Source organism: Bos indicus, chromosome 18 (assembly GCF_029378745.1).
Source record: "Bos indicus isolate NIAB-ARS_2022 breed Sahiwal x Tharparkar chromosome 18, NIAB-ARS_B.indTharparkar_mat_pri_1.0, whole genome shotgun sequence".
Taxonomy (NCBI): domain Eukaryota; kingdom Metazoa; phylum Chordata; class Mammalia; order Artiodactyla; family Bovidae; genus Bos; species Bos indicus.
In genome coordinates, this window is record NC_091777.1 from 26,147,130 (window position 1) to 26,160,843 (window position 13,714).

Sequence of the window (13,714 nt, forward strand, 5' to 3'; positions counted from 1 at the left end):
GGATTCTCCAGGCGAGAACACTGGAGTGGGTTGCCGTTTCCTCCTCCAATGCATGAAAGTGAAAAGTGAAAGTGAAAGTGAAGTCGTGTCCGACTCTTATCGACCCCATGGACTGCAGCCTACCAGGCTCCTCCGTCCATGGGATTTTCCAGGCAGGAGTACTGGAGTGGGGTGCCATTGCCTTCTCCCTGGGAAGCCCTAGAAGACTGTTTTTAATAAGGTCCAGCCAGTAGGAGCTAAGACATGAGGGTCAAAATTCATGAAAGAACATTATGTTTGACTATGTGTTCAGTGGCTTCAGTCACGTCTGACTCTTTGTGACCCTATGGACTGCAGCCCACCAGGATCCTCTGTCCTTGGGATTTTCCAGGGAAGAATACTGAAGTGGGTTGCCATTTTCTCCAGGGGGATCTTCCCAACCCAGGGATCGAATCCACATCTCCTGAGTCACCTGCATTGCAGGCAGATTCTTTACGGCTGAGCAACCAGGGAAGCCCCATGTTTGACTGTCTAATAATGTAAAACATCCTGTGACCAAAGATACTGAGAATTTAGCTAAAAGGCATGCAGTAGACCACTGGAAAATATTGCCTCATATGTATTAAAGAATTAAAACTTTTAGCATGAAAAGGTGTCCTGTAAACTAGTAAGAAAATAAATTAGTGGCAAAAAGCCCCATTAAAAATGGGTGAAGGATGTATGCATTTGCTTCACACAAGAAGAAATAAAAATGAAAAGTAAAGTTATGAAAAGATGTTCAGACTCCTTCACAATTACAGATAGGCATATGAAAACAATGGCATCAGGACTTCCCTGGTAGTTCAGTGGTTAAGAATCCCTTGCCAATGCAGGAGACACGAGTTCAATCCCTGGCCCAGGAAGATTCTGATGCCACAGAGCAACTAAGCCAAATGCCACAACCACTGAAGCCCACATGCCTTAGAGCCTGTGCTCCGCAACTAGAGAAAGCCTGCTCACAGCAATGAAGAACCAGTGCAGCCAAAAAATAAATAAAAATAAATAAAATTAAACAAACAAACCCTCTTCCCCAAAACCCAGGGGCATCAGCCCCCTCCAGACTGGCATAAAAAAGTGGTAAGAGTATGGGAAAACGGACACTTTCACAGAGTTCTGGAAATCTAAATTGGTACTACTTTTTAAGGAGGGCAATTTAGCAGCATCTATAAAAATGTTAACCGCACAAACTCTGACCCAGCGATTCCCCTCTTAGGAATCTATTCTTCAGAAATAGCCGCACATGTGCCCAAAATATGTGTTCGTTGCTGCCAAGCATATTATACTAAAACTTGGAAACTGCCTAAATTTCCTTCAAGAGGAGGTTATGGCTAAATACATTTTATATTGTATGCAATAGAATTCTTGCATCAGTTAGAAAGAATGAAATAGAACTTCAGGTACCGGTCTGGAATAATGTCCATTATATCTTGGCAAGAGAAAAGAAAGCAAGTTACAAAAAACTATGTGTAGCATAATAACCCTATTTTTACAAACCAATTACATTTATGAATCATAGATGTTGTTGTTCATTTGTCAAGTCACGTCCGACTCTTTGTGACCCCATGGACTGCAGCACACCAGGCTTCCTTGTTCATCACCAATCCCTGGAGTTTGCTCAAACTCATGTCCATTAAGTCAGTGATGCCATCTAACCATCTCATCCTCTGTCATCTCCTTCTGCCTTCAATCTTTCCCAGCTTTAGGGTTTTTTTCTAATAAGTCAGCTCTTCGCATCAGGTGGCCAAAGTATTGGAACTTCACTTCAGCATCAGTCCTTCCAATGAGTATTCAGGATTGATTTCTTTTAAGATTGACTGGTTTGATCTTCTTGCTGTCCAAGAAAACTCTTGAGAAAACTCTCAAGAGTTTTTTCCAGCACCACAGTTCAAAAGCACCAATTCTTTGGCTCTCTGCCTACTTTAATAATAATAAAGACTCACAATTATATGCCAGCAGCATGGAGTTATTATTACTCCTATTCAATAGATGAAGAAACTGAGGTACAGAGTGGTTAAATAACTTGCCCAAAGTGGCACAGCTAGCCAGTTGCAAAGCAAGGATTTGAATCTTAGCAACCTGAATCCATAACGTGAGCATTTGACATTATTTTGGCTTCATAGGCCCCAAATACTTTTGTTAAGAGTTGTGTGTGTGTGTGTGCTCAGTCACTCAGTCGTGTGCAATTCTTTGTGATCCCTGTGGACTGTAGCTTGCCAGGGTCCTCTGTCCACGGGATTCTTCAGGCAAGAAAACTGGAGTGAGTAGCCATTTTCTCCTCCAGGAGATCTTCCCCATCCAGGGATTGAACCCAGGTCTCCTGCATCTCCTGCATTGGCATGGGGATTCTTTACCACTGAGCCACCTGTTAAAGAGTTATGACCTCCCAAAACAACACTGGAAGGGCTGAGTCCCTTTTTGACAAATACTTTTAAGAGATAGATATTTTAAAACATGAACTGGTAAATAGTACTTATCAGAAGGCCCGATTTCCTGCCAACCCCCTCCTCAGAGTCCACCACTTAGCAGTTTTAATTTATGTCGTGGTTACCTCCAGGGGAATAAATAGCATGCTTATACTGCTATTTTTTGATTTATTAACCTTGGACATTTTTTATTGACTTCCGTAAGCACTGGAAAAAAGAAAATTCAGTTTATCTTTTTTTCCCCTCTTCCTGTTATGGTGCGGTTTTCTGCTGTAACTCTAGGCTGGATCCTGGGCTGGGCACTTCATTTACCGTATTGTTGGTAGGATTAGGCCCACAGAGGCTCAGAGTTGAAAAGTCAGTGCCCAAAGTCAGTGTGAGTCAGTGATGGTGGCGGGGCAGGACCCCTGGTCTGCATGTCTCCAGGTCCAGGCTGTTTCTGTGACATCCTGTGGCCCACCCCATGGGTGACTGTGGTATATTCCTGGCCCGTAGCAGCCCCTTTTGCTCTGGTAGAGGCTCAGCACGGCTGGGGTAGGGTGGCCCTGGCTATGTGCCCGCGGGAGCCTGGCCTCAGGCCTGCTGCTCCGTGGCGTGTTTGCAGAGCAGCAGGTGCAGCCTCTGGGTGTTTGGCCAGCACGGGTTTCATTCTCTACTTCTGATGGGCACAGACTTTGACCTTCTGGGGCCTCCACCTTTCAGATCCTTATCCCTATGTTCCCTATAACTCCCGGGGAAAGGCCGAGCCAGTGAGAAATGGTAACCTGATACCCAAGACTCTCAGGAAGAAAACACCATCCTCCCCCTTAGCTGACGTGAAGTCACTTGGTAGGAGAGGCTTGAAAATAAATGACTAATGTTGGGCATTATCCAGGGCTTGCCCAGTGGCTCAGTAGTAAAGAATCCGTCTGCAATGCAGGAGTCACAGGAGACGCAGGTTCAATCCCTGGGTCAGGAAGATCGCCTGTAGGAGGAAATGGCAACCCACTCCAGTATTCTTGCCTGGAGAATCCCATGGACTGAAGGGCCTGGAGGGCTATAGTCCATAGGGTCACAAAGAGTCAGACATGACTGAAGCGATTTGGCATGCAGAGGCATTATCCAAAATCAAATAATTCAGAATGTGCAGCAGGAGGCCTTGAGTCTGGATGGGGAGGAGCCCAGAGAGGGCAGTGATTGGCCAGAGGCCACACAGCTGCCACGGGAGGAGTCTAGTCTTGAAGGCCACTTCAGCCTGGAGAGAAGCTGGCTGAGTGGGGCCATTGAGGGAATGCAGGGCTGGGGCAGAGGGGGAGGTGGCCACCCGGAAGGGCAGGTGAAACAGCGGGCAGGGCTGTGGCCGGTGTGGAGTCCTGCCCCAAGGCTATAGAAGTAGAACCAAGGTCACCTCCGGAACTGACTCCCTTTGTATGTGGGTGTACGCTCAGTTGCTTCAGTCTTGTCCGACTCTTTGCGACCCTATGGACTATAGCCTGCCAGGCTCCTCTGTCCATGGGATTTCCCAGGCAAGAATACTGGAGTGGGTTGCCATTTCCCTCTCCAGGGGATCTTCCCAACCCAGGGATCGAACCTGCATCTCTCGTGTTTCCTGCATTGGCAAGTGAGTTCTTTACCATTAGCACCGCCTGGGAAGCCCCTTTGTCGCCATTGCTGAAAGCCCCTGGTCCTTACAGGCCAGCTCCCTGACCCCAAACTAGGCAAAAATGCCCACCCTTGTGCTCAGCCTGTAGTGCCCTAACCAGTCGTCTAATGCCACCCTTCCAGCAGGAATTTTCTTTCTCTTGAGGATATAACAATTGGGCACTAACCCACAAAAAGCCTTGACTCTCCCTCGAGCCGGCCTGCTGTTCTAACACTGTCCAGCAACTCTCCCTGCTTTGTCGGTACGTCGGCCCGCTGTGCTCGCAGTGTCCACATTATCTTTGCTCTTTGTTCTTAATAAACTCACTCTTTTCTGCGATACTCTGTTCAGACTGCCACAACAGCCGCGTCTGTGTGCAGTGTGGTTGGCCTTCCTAGCCAGGTCCGGCATGACAGAGACGGGAGAGGCAGGGCAGGGACAGCCATGAAGGGAGATACATGGATGGCAATCCAGCCAAACCAAGCCCCGGGTCACTTCATCCTCAGCAAGAGCTGTGTGTGGATGGTGGGTGGTGGGGTGCAGGTGGGCTTCTCTACATGGCAGGGCTCTGAGAGAGAACACGGAAGAGGCAGTGGGATTTTGGGGGTGCAGGTTGGGGGATGGGAGAAATGTGGCCCCCCCAGTCCCAAACCCTAGTGCCTCCTCCTCCTCTTGAACTGTAGGGTCAGCACCCCCAACCCTGACCCTGGGGTGGCCCTATGACTCTGTATTCTGACTCACAGCAGCTGGGGCATCACATGAGCAAACCCAGCAGCTGGGGGGACCAGAACCCCAGGGGCCAGGCAGATGGCAATTGAGGGCAGGGCAGGGCTGGCAACGAGGGGCCTCTCAAGTGGGGTGGGGTCCTGGGTGGGCCAGCCTCCCCAGGCTTGCCCTCGGCCAGTCTGGTCCTCTCGCCAATCAGGAGTTCCTTGGGGCCCCCGGGGAGCCCTGCAGATTTGGGGGTCAGGTTGGGGTGCTGGAGGAAGGAGCAAAGATACACATTTTCTGACCCCTGCCTGGTGGCTGCCCTGGCACAGGTGGGCTGAGACGCCCCTACCCCCTGCAGGCCCCTCAAGCCCCAAACTCTCTCTGGTTCCCTGGGGGCTTGGCTGGACTAGAACAGTCCTGGATCCTTGCTGCCCTCGGACTCTGCAGGACCCTGGGCTCAGCGCTTTGCAGGTACCTTTGTTCCCACCAGTCATAAGCTCCTGATGTGCCCATTTTAGAGATGAGGACACTGAGACACGGGAGGCTTATCTGAAAGTGACCTCTTATCTTGGGGGCTCCAAGTGGACTCTTGTCCACTGCACTCTTCTGCTCCCATCTGTGGAGATGGGACTCCTCAGCCAGGCCAGACTCTGTGCTGGGAGCTAGAGGACATGTGCCCTTGTCTTGAACCCCATTCCTGCCACTGCCATGCCTACACTCTTCTAGGGAGACAAGACCCACAGAGAGAGCAAGGCTGCTTGTCTGGGGAGAATCCTGGCTTTGTTCCTCTTGGGTTGTGTGCACTTGGGCGTCTGCACCTCAGTTTCCTCACCTGAAAAAAGTGGATAAAATAGTATCTGCTGTGGGGCTGCTGTGGAGAAGGCAATGGCACCCCACTCCAGTACACTTGCCTGGAAAATCCCATGGATGGAGGAGCCTGGTAGGCTGTAGTCCATGGGGTCGCTGAGGGTCGGACACGACTGAGCGACTTCACTTTCACTTTTTACTTTCATTCATTGGAGAAGGAAATGGCAACCCACTTTGTTCTTGCCTGGAGAATCCCAGGGACAGGGTAGCCTGGTGGGCTGCCATCTATGGGGTCACACAGAGTCGGACACGACTGAAGTGACTTAGCAGCAGCAGCAGTGGGGCTGCTGTGAGCATGAAGGGGTTAACGTAGCAAAGTGTTGACAACTGCACGTGGCCCATATCAGTGTTAGCCTTTGTGATCTCCCGGTGGGGGCAGATGAGTGTACTCGGTCACGTGGCCGCATTTAACTGCCAGGGAAACTTGGAAGTAATGTCCTTATTCTGGAGAGCTGTGAGCCCTGCTAAAAGTGTGAGGTTCCATTCCACTGAAGGGGCACGAACATCGGGGAACACCCCAAGGCTCTGACATGAGGTCTAAATGCTGTCAGTGAGAGGCCCATGGTGGTATCTGGCCCTGTATATAGGCTTTGACTCTCAAAGGGCTTTAAATCCATTTGAAATCAATCTCAACCTTTTTTTTTTTTTTTTAAATAATTTTTAAAAATGTGGACTAGTTTTAAAGTCTATTGAATTTGCTACAGTGCTGCTTCTGTTTTTTTATATTTTGGTGTTTTGCCTGTGAGGCATGTGAATCTTATCTCCCTGACCAGGGATCGAACCTGCACCCTCTGGACTGGAAGGCAAAGTCCGAACTAAAAGTTCTAGCTTTTCTCAAAAGAACTGAGGGATCAGGCCACACGGGGCCCAAACTCTTTCGGGTGACATTTGGTTGGAGCTGGGCAGCACTCCCCAAGTTGGCCCTTACTCTCCAGTTCACCCCCCACCCGTTCTCCTCTCCCTCCTGCTCTCATCAGCTTTGCCTGCCCGGCCCTTGGCGGCCACTGCAGTTTGTACCTCCTGCTCCATCAGCTTCCGCAGACAGTGCAGCCGAGACACAGAGAAATGAAGGGACTTGGTCAAGGGTCACCGGGTGGGTCTGGAAAGAGTCGGGCCCCCAGCTCCAGCCTGCAAACTCAGCTTGGGCTTGTTTCTGCCACGCCTGAGGTGCAGGCAGGTGTCCACGTGCCAGGGAAGGTTTGGGGTTGGGGTGGAGGGATCGGAGAGAATGGCTCAGTGGTTAAGCCAGTGGACACTGGAGCCTGACAAGCCTAGGTTCAGGCTTGACCCTGCTGCTTTCCAGGGTGATTCACCTTGTGCTGTCTGTGGCTTGTGCTTTTTGTTTTATTTTGGTTTTGAGATGAGATAATAAGAGAGCCTGCCTTGCAGAGTCCAAGGCAGATTTAAGAGAGGTGCAGAGTCCTGGGCTCCTGGCAGTGAGCATCTCCTTACATTCTGTACCTGAACTGCCCTTTCCCCTACCCCCTGCCCCACCCTGCACTAGCAAATCTAATATTAGGACAGGAACTCAGAGACGAGGGAGAAAGAAGATTGGGAGAAGAGATAGCTGCCCCTTCTATGAATAGGGAGGGGATGGGGGGCAGACTTTCCTGCCTTGGGGGCCAAGGCGGCTCCCCAAGTTGCCAAGGCCAATCTCTGCAAGGCTCAGTGAGTGCTGAGGGGAATGGAACCCGTGTCAGCTGTGGAGGTGGGCCTGAGATGCGCCGGTGCTGGACTTCCCCAGCAACAACAGACACCCTCTCTGACTCAGGAGCTGCGCCTGCCCGCCTCCGATTTCCTCAGTCTGCTCAGGTTTTTAGTCCTGGCATGGGTTAGCATAACCTCAGAGAACAACCAGCCAGCTGCATCTCCTGTCAGCTGTTCTAAAGATACACCTCCTGGAACGGCACGCTTTGGGGCCAGCCGCGGTGTCCGGGGAGCAGCCCTCCGTCATACCCCCTCACCACAGTGTAACATTTGGTTTCAGGCTCTATTTATATCCACCCAGGTACATAGACAGCTCCGGTTTTTGTTTTACTTTGATTGTGTTGTGCAAAACAATTTTAGAACAGCCATAATGGAAACAATTCTAAAATGGAAAGAAATACCCACAATCCTTCCAACTGGCTTTACTTCCTGGTAGCATTGTTTCGGGCTTCCCTGGTGGCTCAGACTGTAAAGAATCCACCTGCAATGCAGAAGACCAGGGTTCGATCCCTGGGTTGGGAATATTCCCTGGAGAAAGGAATGGCAACCCACTCCAGTATTTTTGCCTGGAAAATCCCATGGACAGAGGAGCCTGGTGGACTACAGTCCATGGGACTGCAAAGAATCGGACACGACTGAGCAACTACCATACATACAGCATTGTTTAAGTGCCAGCTGCATGCCAGGCACTATGCTTTCTGTGATCAATCTCACTGAGGCTGCACAACCGCCCAAGGTGGTAGGAACAATTTACAGTTGGAGACACTGAGGCACAGAGCTGTCAGGTCACTTCCCAAGGTCACCCAGCAAGTGTGTGATAGAGCTGGGATTGAATGGGCTCCAGGGTCCCACACTTACCCACCCCTCAGGGTTGGGTCTCCTTTTCCCACATCTCTGCTATTGGAAGCTGGACCCAGAGGCACAGATTTGACACCACCGGCTTTGCAGAGCATTTCTGAGTAGACTCTGGGTACCAGCCTCACCTCAGAGCAGACAAACAGGTCCTCGGGATGGGTAGAGATGCCACGTTTGTTTTCTGCTTATTTTCACTGAATTTATTTTATTATTTATTTTTGGCTACACTTTTGTTGCTGCACTTGGGCTACTCTCTGGTTGTGGTGCATGGGCTTCCCTGGCGGCTCAGACGGTAAAGCGTCTGCCTGCAGTGCCGGAGACCTGGGTTTGATCCCTGGGTCGGGATGATCCCCTGGAGAAGGGAATGGCAACCCACTCCAGTACTCTTGCCTGGAAAATTCCGTGGACGGAGGAGTCTGGTAGGCTACCGTCCATGTGGTCACAAAGAGTTGGACATGACTGAGCGACCTGACCATCTTTCTTTCTTTCTTCTACTTGCAGTGCACGGTTTTCCTGTCGTGGTGGGCCTCTCTTGTTGTGGCTCAAGGGCTCTAGGGTGCAAGCTCAGTAGTTGTGATGAATGGGTCCAGCTGCCGCATGGCATGGGGGATCCTCCTGGACCAGGGATCAAACCTGTGTCCCCCTGCATTAGCAGACTCTCCACCACTGGACCCCTAGGTAAGCCCCATTTTCACTGAATTTGGTATTTATAAGCAGTTTTGGGGAGGTTGACCTTAAGGTGGGGATGGCCAACTGTCCTGGTTTGCCCAATACTCAGGCATTTCCTGGAACCCAGAATATCCAGGGCGGAAAGTGGGGACAGTCTGGGGCAAATAGAGATGGTTGGTCACCCTAGTGGGGCAAGCTGGGCTGCGCTTCCTGGCGCTGAGCACTTGGACTGTTTCCAGCTCTTGGCTGGCTGGGTTGGGAAGCCCTGTGACCACAGCTTGTCACTGGCACATCCTTCCCTCAGGACCCTTTCCTGGTAAGAAGAGACTGGGCTCTCAGGGTTCCTCAGAGATGTTCAGGACTTACCCCCAGATTTTCTGACCTGTCCCTCATCTGAGCCTGCAGGGAGGTCAGTCGGGGACTTGGGACAGGGCTGAGGGAGGCAAGGGCCTCCGATGTGTTGGAGCCTGTTCATACTGGCCTGCAAGAGCCAGCTGTTGGTTATGAAACAGTCCTTGTTAAGCATTAAATCACATAAACTTACAATTAAACTATAACCAAAATGGTAATAAATGCTCAAAATACACTACTTTCTAATTATTATGCCACATTTTGCTATTATCTATGGTTATGGGCTGAATTGTATCCTTCCCCTCGATTCATATGTGGGATTCCTCACCTTCAGTACTTCAGAATGTGACCTTATTTATAGATGGGGATCTTTAGGGAGGGAAACAAGTTAATATGAGGTCGTTAGGGTGGGCCCTAACCCAATATGACTGGTGTTTCTATAAAAGGGAGACATTTGGATGCAGACACACACAGAGAATGTCATAAAAAGATGAAGGCAGAAATCAGGGTGATGCTTCGACAGACCAAGAAATGCCAAAGATAGCCATCGAACCACCAGAAGCGAGGAGAAAGGTTTAGAACGGGCCCTTTCTCACAGCCAGCAGAAGGGACCAGCCCTGTGGATGCCGTGATCTTGGACTCCCACCTTTCAGAACTGTGAGACAACCCGTTTCTGTCATCTCAGCTGTTCAGCCTGCGGTACTTAGTCACGGCAGCTTTAGCAAACGAGTCATCTATGTGCTTGTGGGTTTTTACATCCATCGCACCGATACCATAGAAATGCTGTAGAATAAATAGTGAGCCGTGGCACAGCTTTCCTCCGATTCCACGTTCAAGGCATGATACATCTTATGGAAAAACACTCGGACGAACTTTTTGGTCAGTCCAATACCTTGATATGGTCCATGTTGGGAGTATCTATACCATAGAAGTCTGCACATGCTGCAATACAGATCAGGCCTTGATCGCTCGCTTTGTTGGTCATCTCGCTAGACTTAAGGAAGTGGTGGAGAAAATAGCGATAGAGCACATTCAATGCCGTGTGTCACGTCTGTGGCTGTTAGGTCGTGAAAGGCGCAAGACAACAGAAAACTGTTCTCCCATTCAGCAGTATATTCAGAAGCTTATCTGAGTCAGCAAGAATTCCAGGCTTTGAGGACTGTGATCCAATTCAGTTAAAAAAAAGAAATCACTCATGTCACTGATGAACAAGAAAAGTTCCAACATGTCTTTGTCATTTCACTCTTGTCTTAGATGTTGATACAAATAAAAATTTCAGTGTTTGGGACTTTCCTGGCAATTCAGTGGTTAAGACTCTGAACTTCCACTTCAGGGGCCACAGGTTTGATTCCTGGTCAGGGAACTAAAATTCTGCATGCCATGCAGTGTGGCAAAAAAGAAAGACAGAAGGAAAAAAGAAAATATCACTGTTTATGTCTGAACAATACACAGAGAGCCAAGTGTTACTGTTTAGCTGCTCGCTGTTGGTGAGGGGCAGGGGAGGCCAGCCCGGGACCCAAAACTGCAGAGGGCTGTTGGGCAGATAGACAGAGAGACTGCCTGATGGATAGACAGGTGACTACCTGACGGATGAACAGATGCCAGCCTTCCAGCTCTGGGGAAACTAGCTACTGTGGATGGACCAGCCTCAGTGTCTCCCTCCTGGATGGGAAGGGAGGTTGCCCTGCCCTCTGCCCTGGTGAATTTCTGCACAGTTCTTGCTTGACCCCACAGGACCCTTGATCCTTGACCCAGCCTTGATCAACAGCCTTGACCTAGTCAGGGCAGAGACTAGGTCTTCAGCTACTCTCCTTAAAATGTAAATGGATGCCCTCACCCCTTGCCTGAGTCCACCCATGGCTTCCTCCTGCTCTGGGATCAAGATTGCACCTCCCTCCCTGTCTCCACGGCCCTCCTTTCTGGCCTCATCTCTCTTGCCTCTGTGCTCCAGACACATTTACTAGCTGCCTGTTTCCCCAACGCTCTGAGTTCTTCTCCCACTCTGAGCCTGTGTGCACAAGCGGTCCCTTCTGCCTGGTACTCTGTGCCTCAGGCTCATTCTTTCCCAGACTGGCTCTTCCTCACCCACCAGGACTTTATTACAAATGTCACCTTCTCCAAGAATCCTTCCGCGCTTACCTGGCTAAAAGCAGGTTCCCTGTTGCATGTCATCTCTGCCCTTACGTGTGTGTTTTTTTTCCTTTTTTTGCCTTCTGCATTGCCCTTACATTATATAGAATTATTTTTCTTCATATTTATTGAATTACTTGATTCATGAATTACTTCACTGAATCTTTTTTTAATCCTTCACCCCATCTGGCTATAAATTCCATGAGGGCAGAGGTGATGTCTGTCTCATGTTCTAGGAGCTCAAGGGTGAGGTCTGGCATTTAGTGGGCCCTTGTAAAAATGTTTGTTGAATGAATGAATGAAATACATTTACTGAGAAGCTGCATAAAAGAGACAAATTATGGTCTAACACAGATATGGGTTCAAATGCTAACTCCGGCACTCATGGGCGATGTGTTCTGCGGTAGGTGACTCAATTTCTTTGGGGCTCCATCCCCTCACCTATAATAATAGCATCCCTCCATTGCATTGCTTCCTATGGAGCATCCCATGGAGCATCCCTCCATAGCTTCCCTGGTGGCTCAGCTGGTATAGAATCTGCCTGCAGTGCAGGAGACCTGGGTTCAATCCCTGGGTTGGAAGATCCCCTGGAGAAGGGAAAGGCTACCCATTCCAGTATTCTGGCCTGGAGAATTCCATGGACAGTATAGTCCATGGGGTCGCAAAGTCAGACATGACTGAGCAACTTTCACTTTTGATCTTTCAATAGGACTGTTATGGGCATTAAATGAATCTGTCCATGCAGAGTTTAGGCTTCCCTGGTAGCTCAGATAGTAAAGAAACTGCCTGTAATTCAGGAGACCCAGGTTTGATACTTGGGTTGGGAAGATCTCCTGGAGAAGGGAATGGCTACCCATTCCAGTATTCTTGCCTAGAGAATCCCATGGACAGAGGAGCCTGATGGGCTAGTCCATGGGATTGCAAAAAGTCGGACATGACTAAGGGACTAACATACACTTTAAAGCTTTATAAAGGAAAGGGCCTGGCACAGAGATGCTCAGGAGAGTTGGATGGTAGTATCCTTGTAGGTAAAGTGCTGAGGACTTTTGAGATGGTGGGACTCACGGCAGGCTGCTCCCAGTAGGCCATATTGGTGTATTGATTATTTTGAATTGAAGTTATTCAAGGACCAGCTGATGCAAGAAGGAAGCTCTGATCCTCCTCTGTCTCCTTGAAAAGCAGGAAACAATTCTCTGATGTGAAAGGTGCCCTTCCTGTGGATGGAGGAGGAAGGACACCCTTATCGCCAGAGACAGGAAATTTGGGCCGAGAAGCTGCATAAACAAACCTTGTTACTTCTTTCCTAATTTACAGCCCCGAGTCCACACTCTTGATTATTTCTGGCTGTGCTGGGTCTTCGTTCCTGTGTGGGCTTTCTCTAGTTGTGGTGAGTGGGGGCTACTCTCTAGCTGCGGTGCAAAGGCTTCTCATTGAGGTGACTTCTCTTGTTACAGAGAACAGGCTTTAGGGTGCATGGGCTTCAGCAGTTGCAGTTTGCGGGCTCTAGAGCACAGGCTCAGTAGTCGTGGCACATGGGCTTAGTCGCTCCACAACTTGTGATATCTTTCTGGATCAGGGATGGAACCCGTGTCTCCTGCGTAGGCAGGTGGATTCTTTACCACAGAGCCACCAGGGGAGCCCCCCAAACTCTGTTTAGATTCTTCACTAATTAAGTGATAAGTTTCTTTGTCCTGTTAATTCCTCACAAATGTATTGTTTCTCTGTCTAAATAGTATAAAACCTGCCACTTCTTGGGTTCCATTTTTTCTTTCTTTCTTTCTTGGCTGCACTGCATAGCTTGTGGGATCTTAGTTCCCAACCAGAGATCGAACCTGCGCCCCTTGCAGTGGAAGCACACAGTCCTAACTCCTGGACAAGGGAAGCCCCTTGGGTCCCGGTTCTGAGACCTCCCTGCTCACGAATTAAAATTTGTTTCTTTTTCTCCTGTTAATCTGTCTTGTGTCAATCTTATTATTAGTACATCCACAAGAACTCAAGCGGAGTAGGGTTGAGATGCCCCCCTTTCCAACAGAGGTTCGGAGGCTGAATTCCCCTAGGGAAGAATGGGATAACTCCAAGAGGACTGACTATTTGGAAGAGGGGACATTTGAATCAGGCTATAAGGGCAGAGGGTGGGGTTTGTCTGGGCAGACACGGGATGGGAGATCAGGAGAGGTGAGGGACACTTGGTCCCAATAAGGGACCCGCGGGCAGGTCAGGGCCACGCTGGGACTATGAGAGATTCTTCAAGCTTTCCCAGACATAGCCCCGGCAAGAGCTGCCCTGTTCTAGGCCCACAGCTCCTGCCCCCACAGTCTCAACAGCTGGTTTGTAACCCATTTCCTGTGTTTGGTTGCTACCC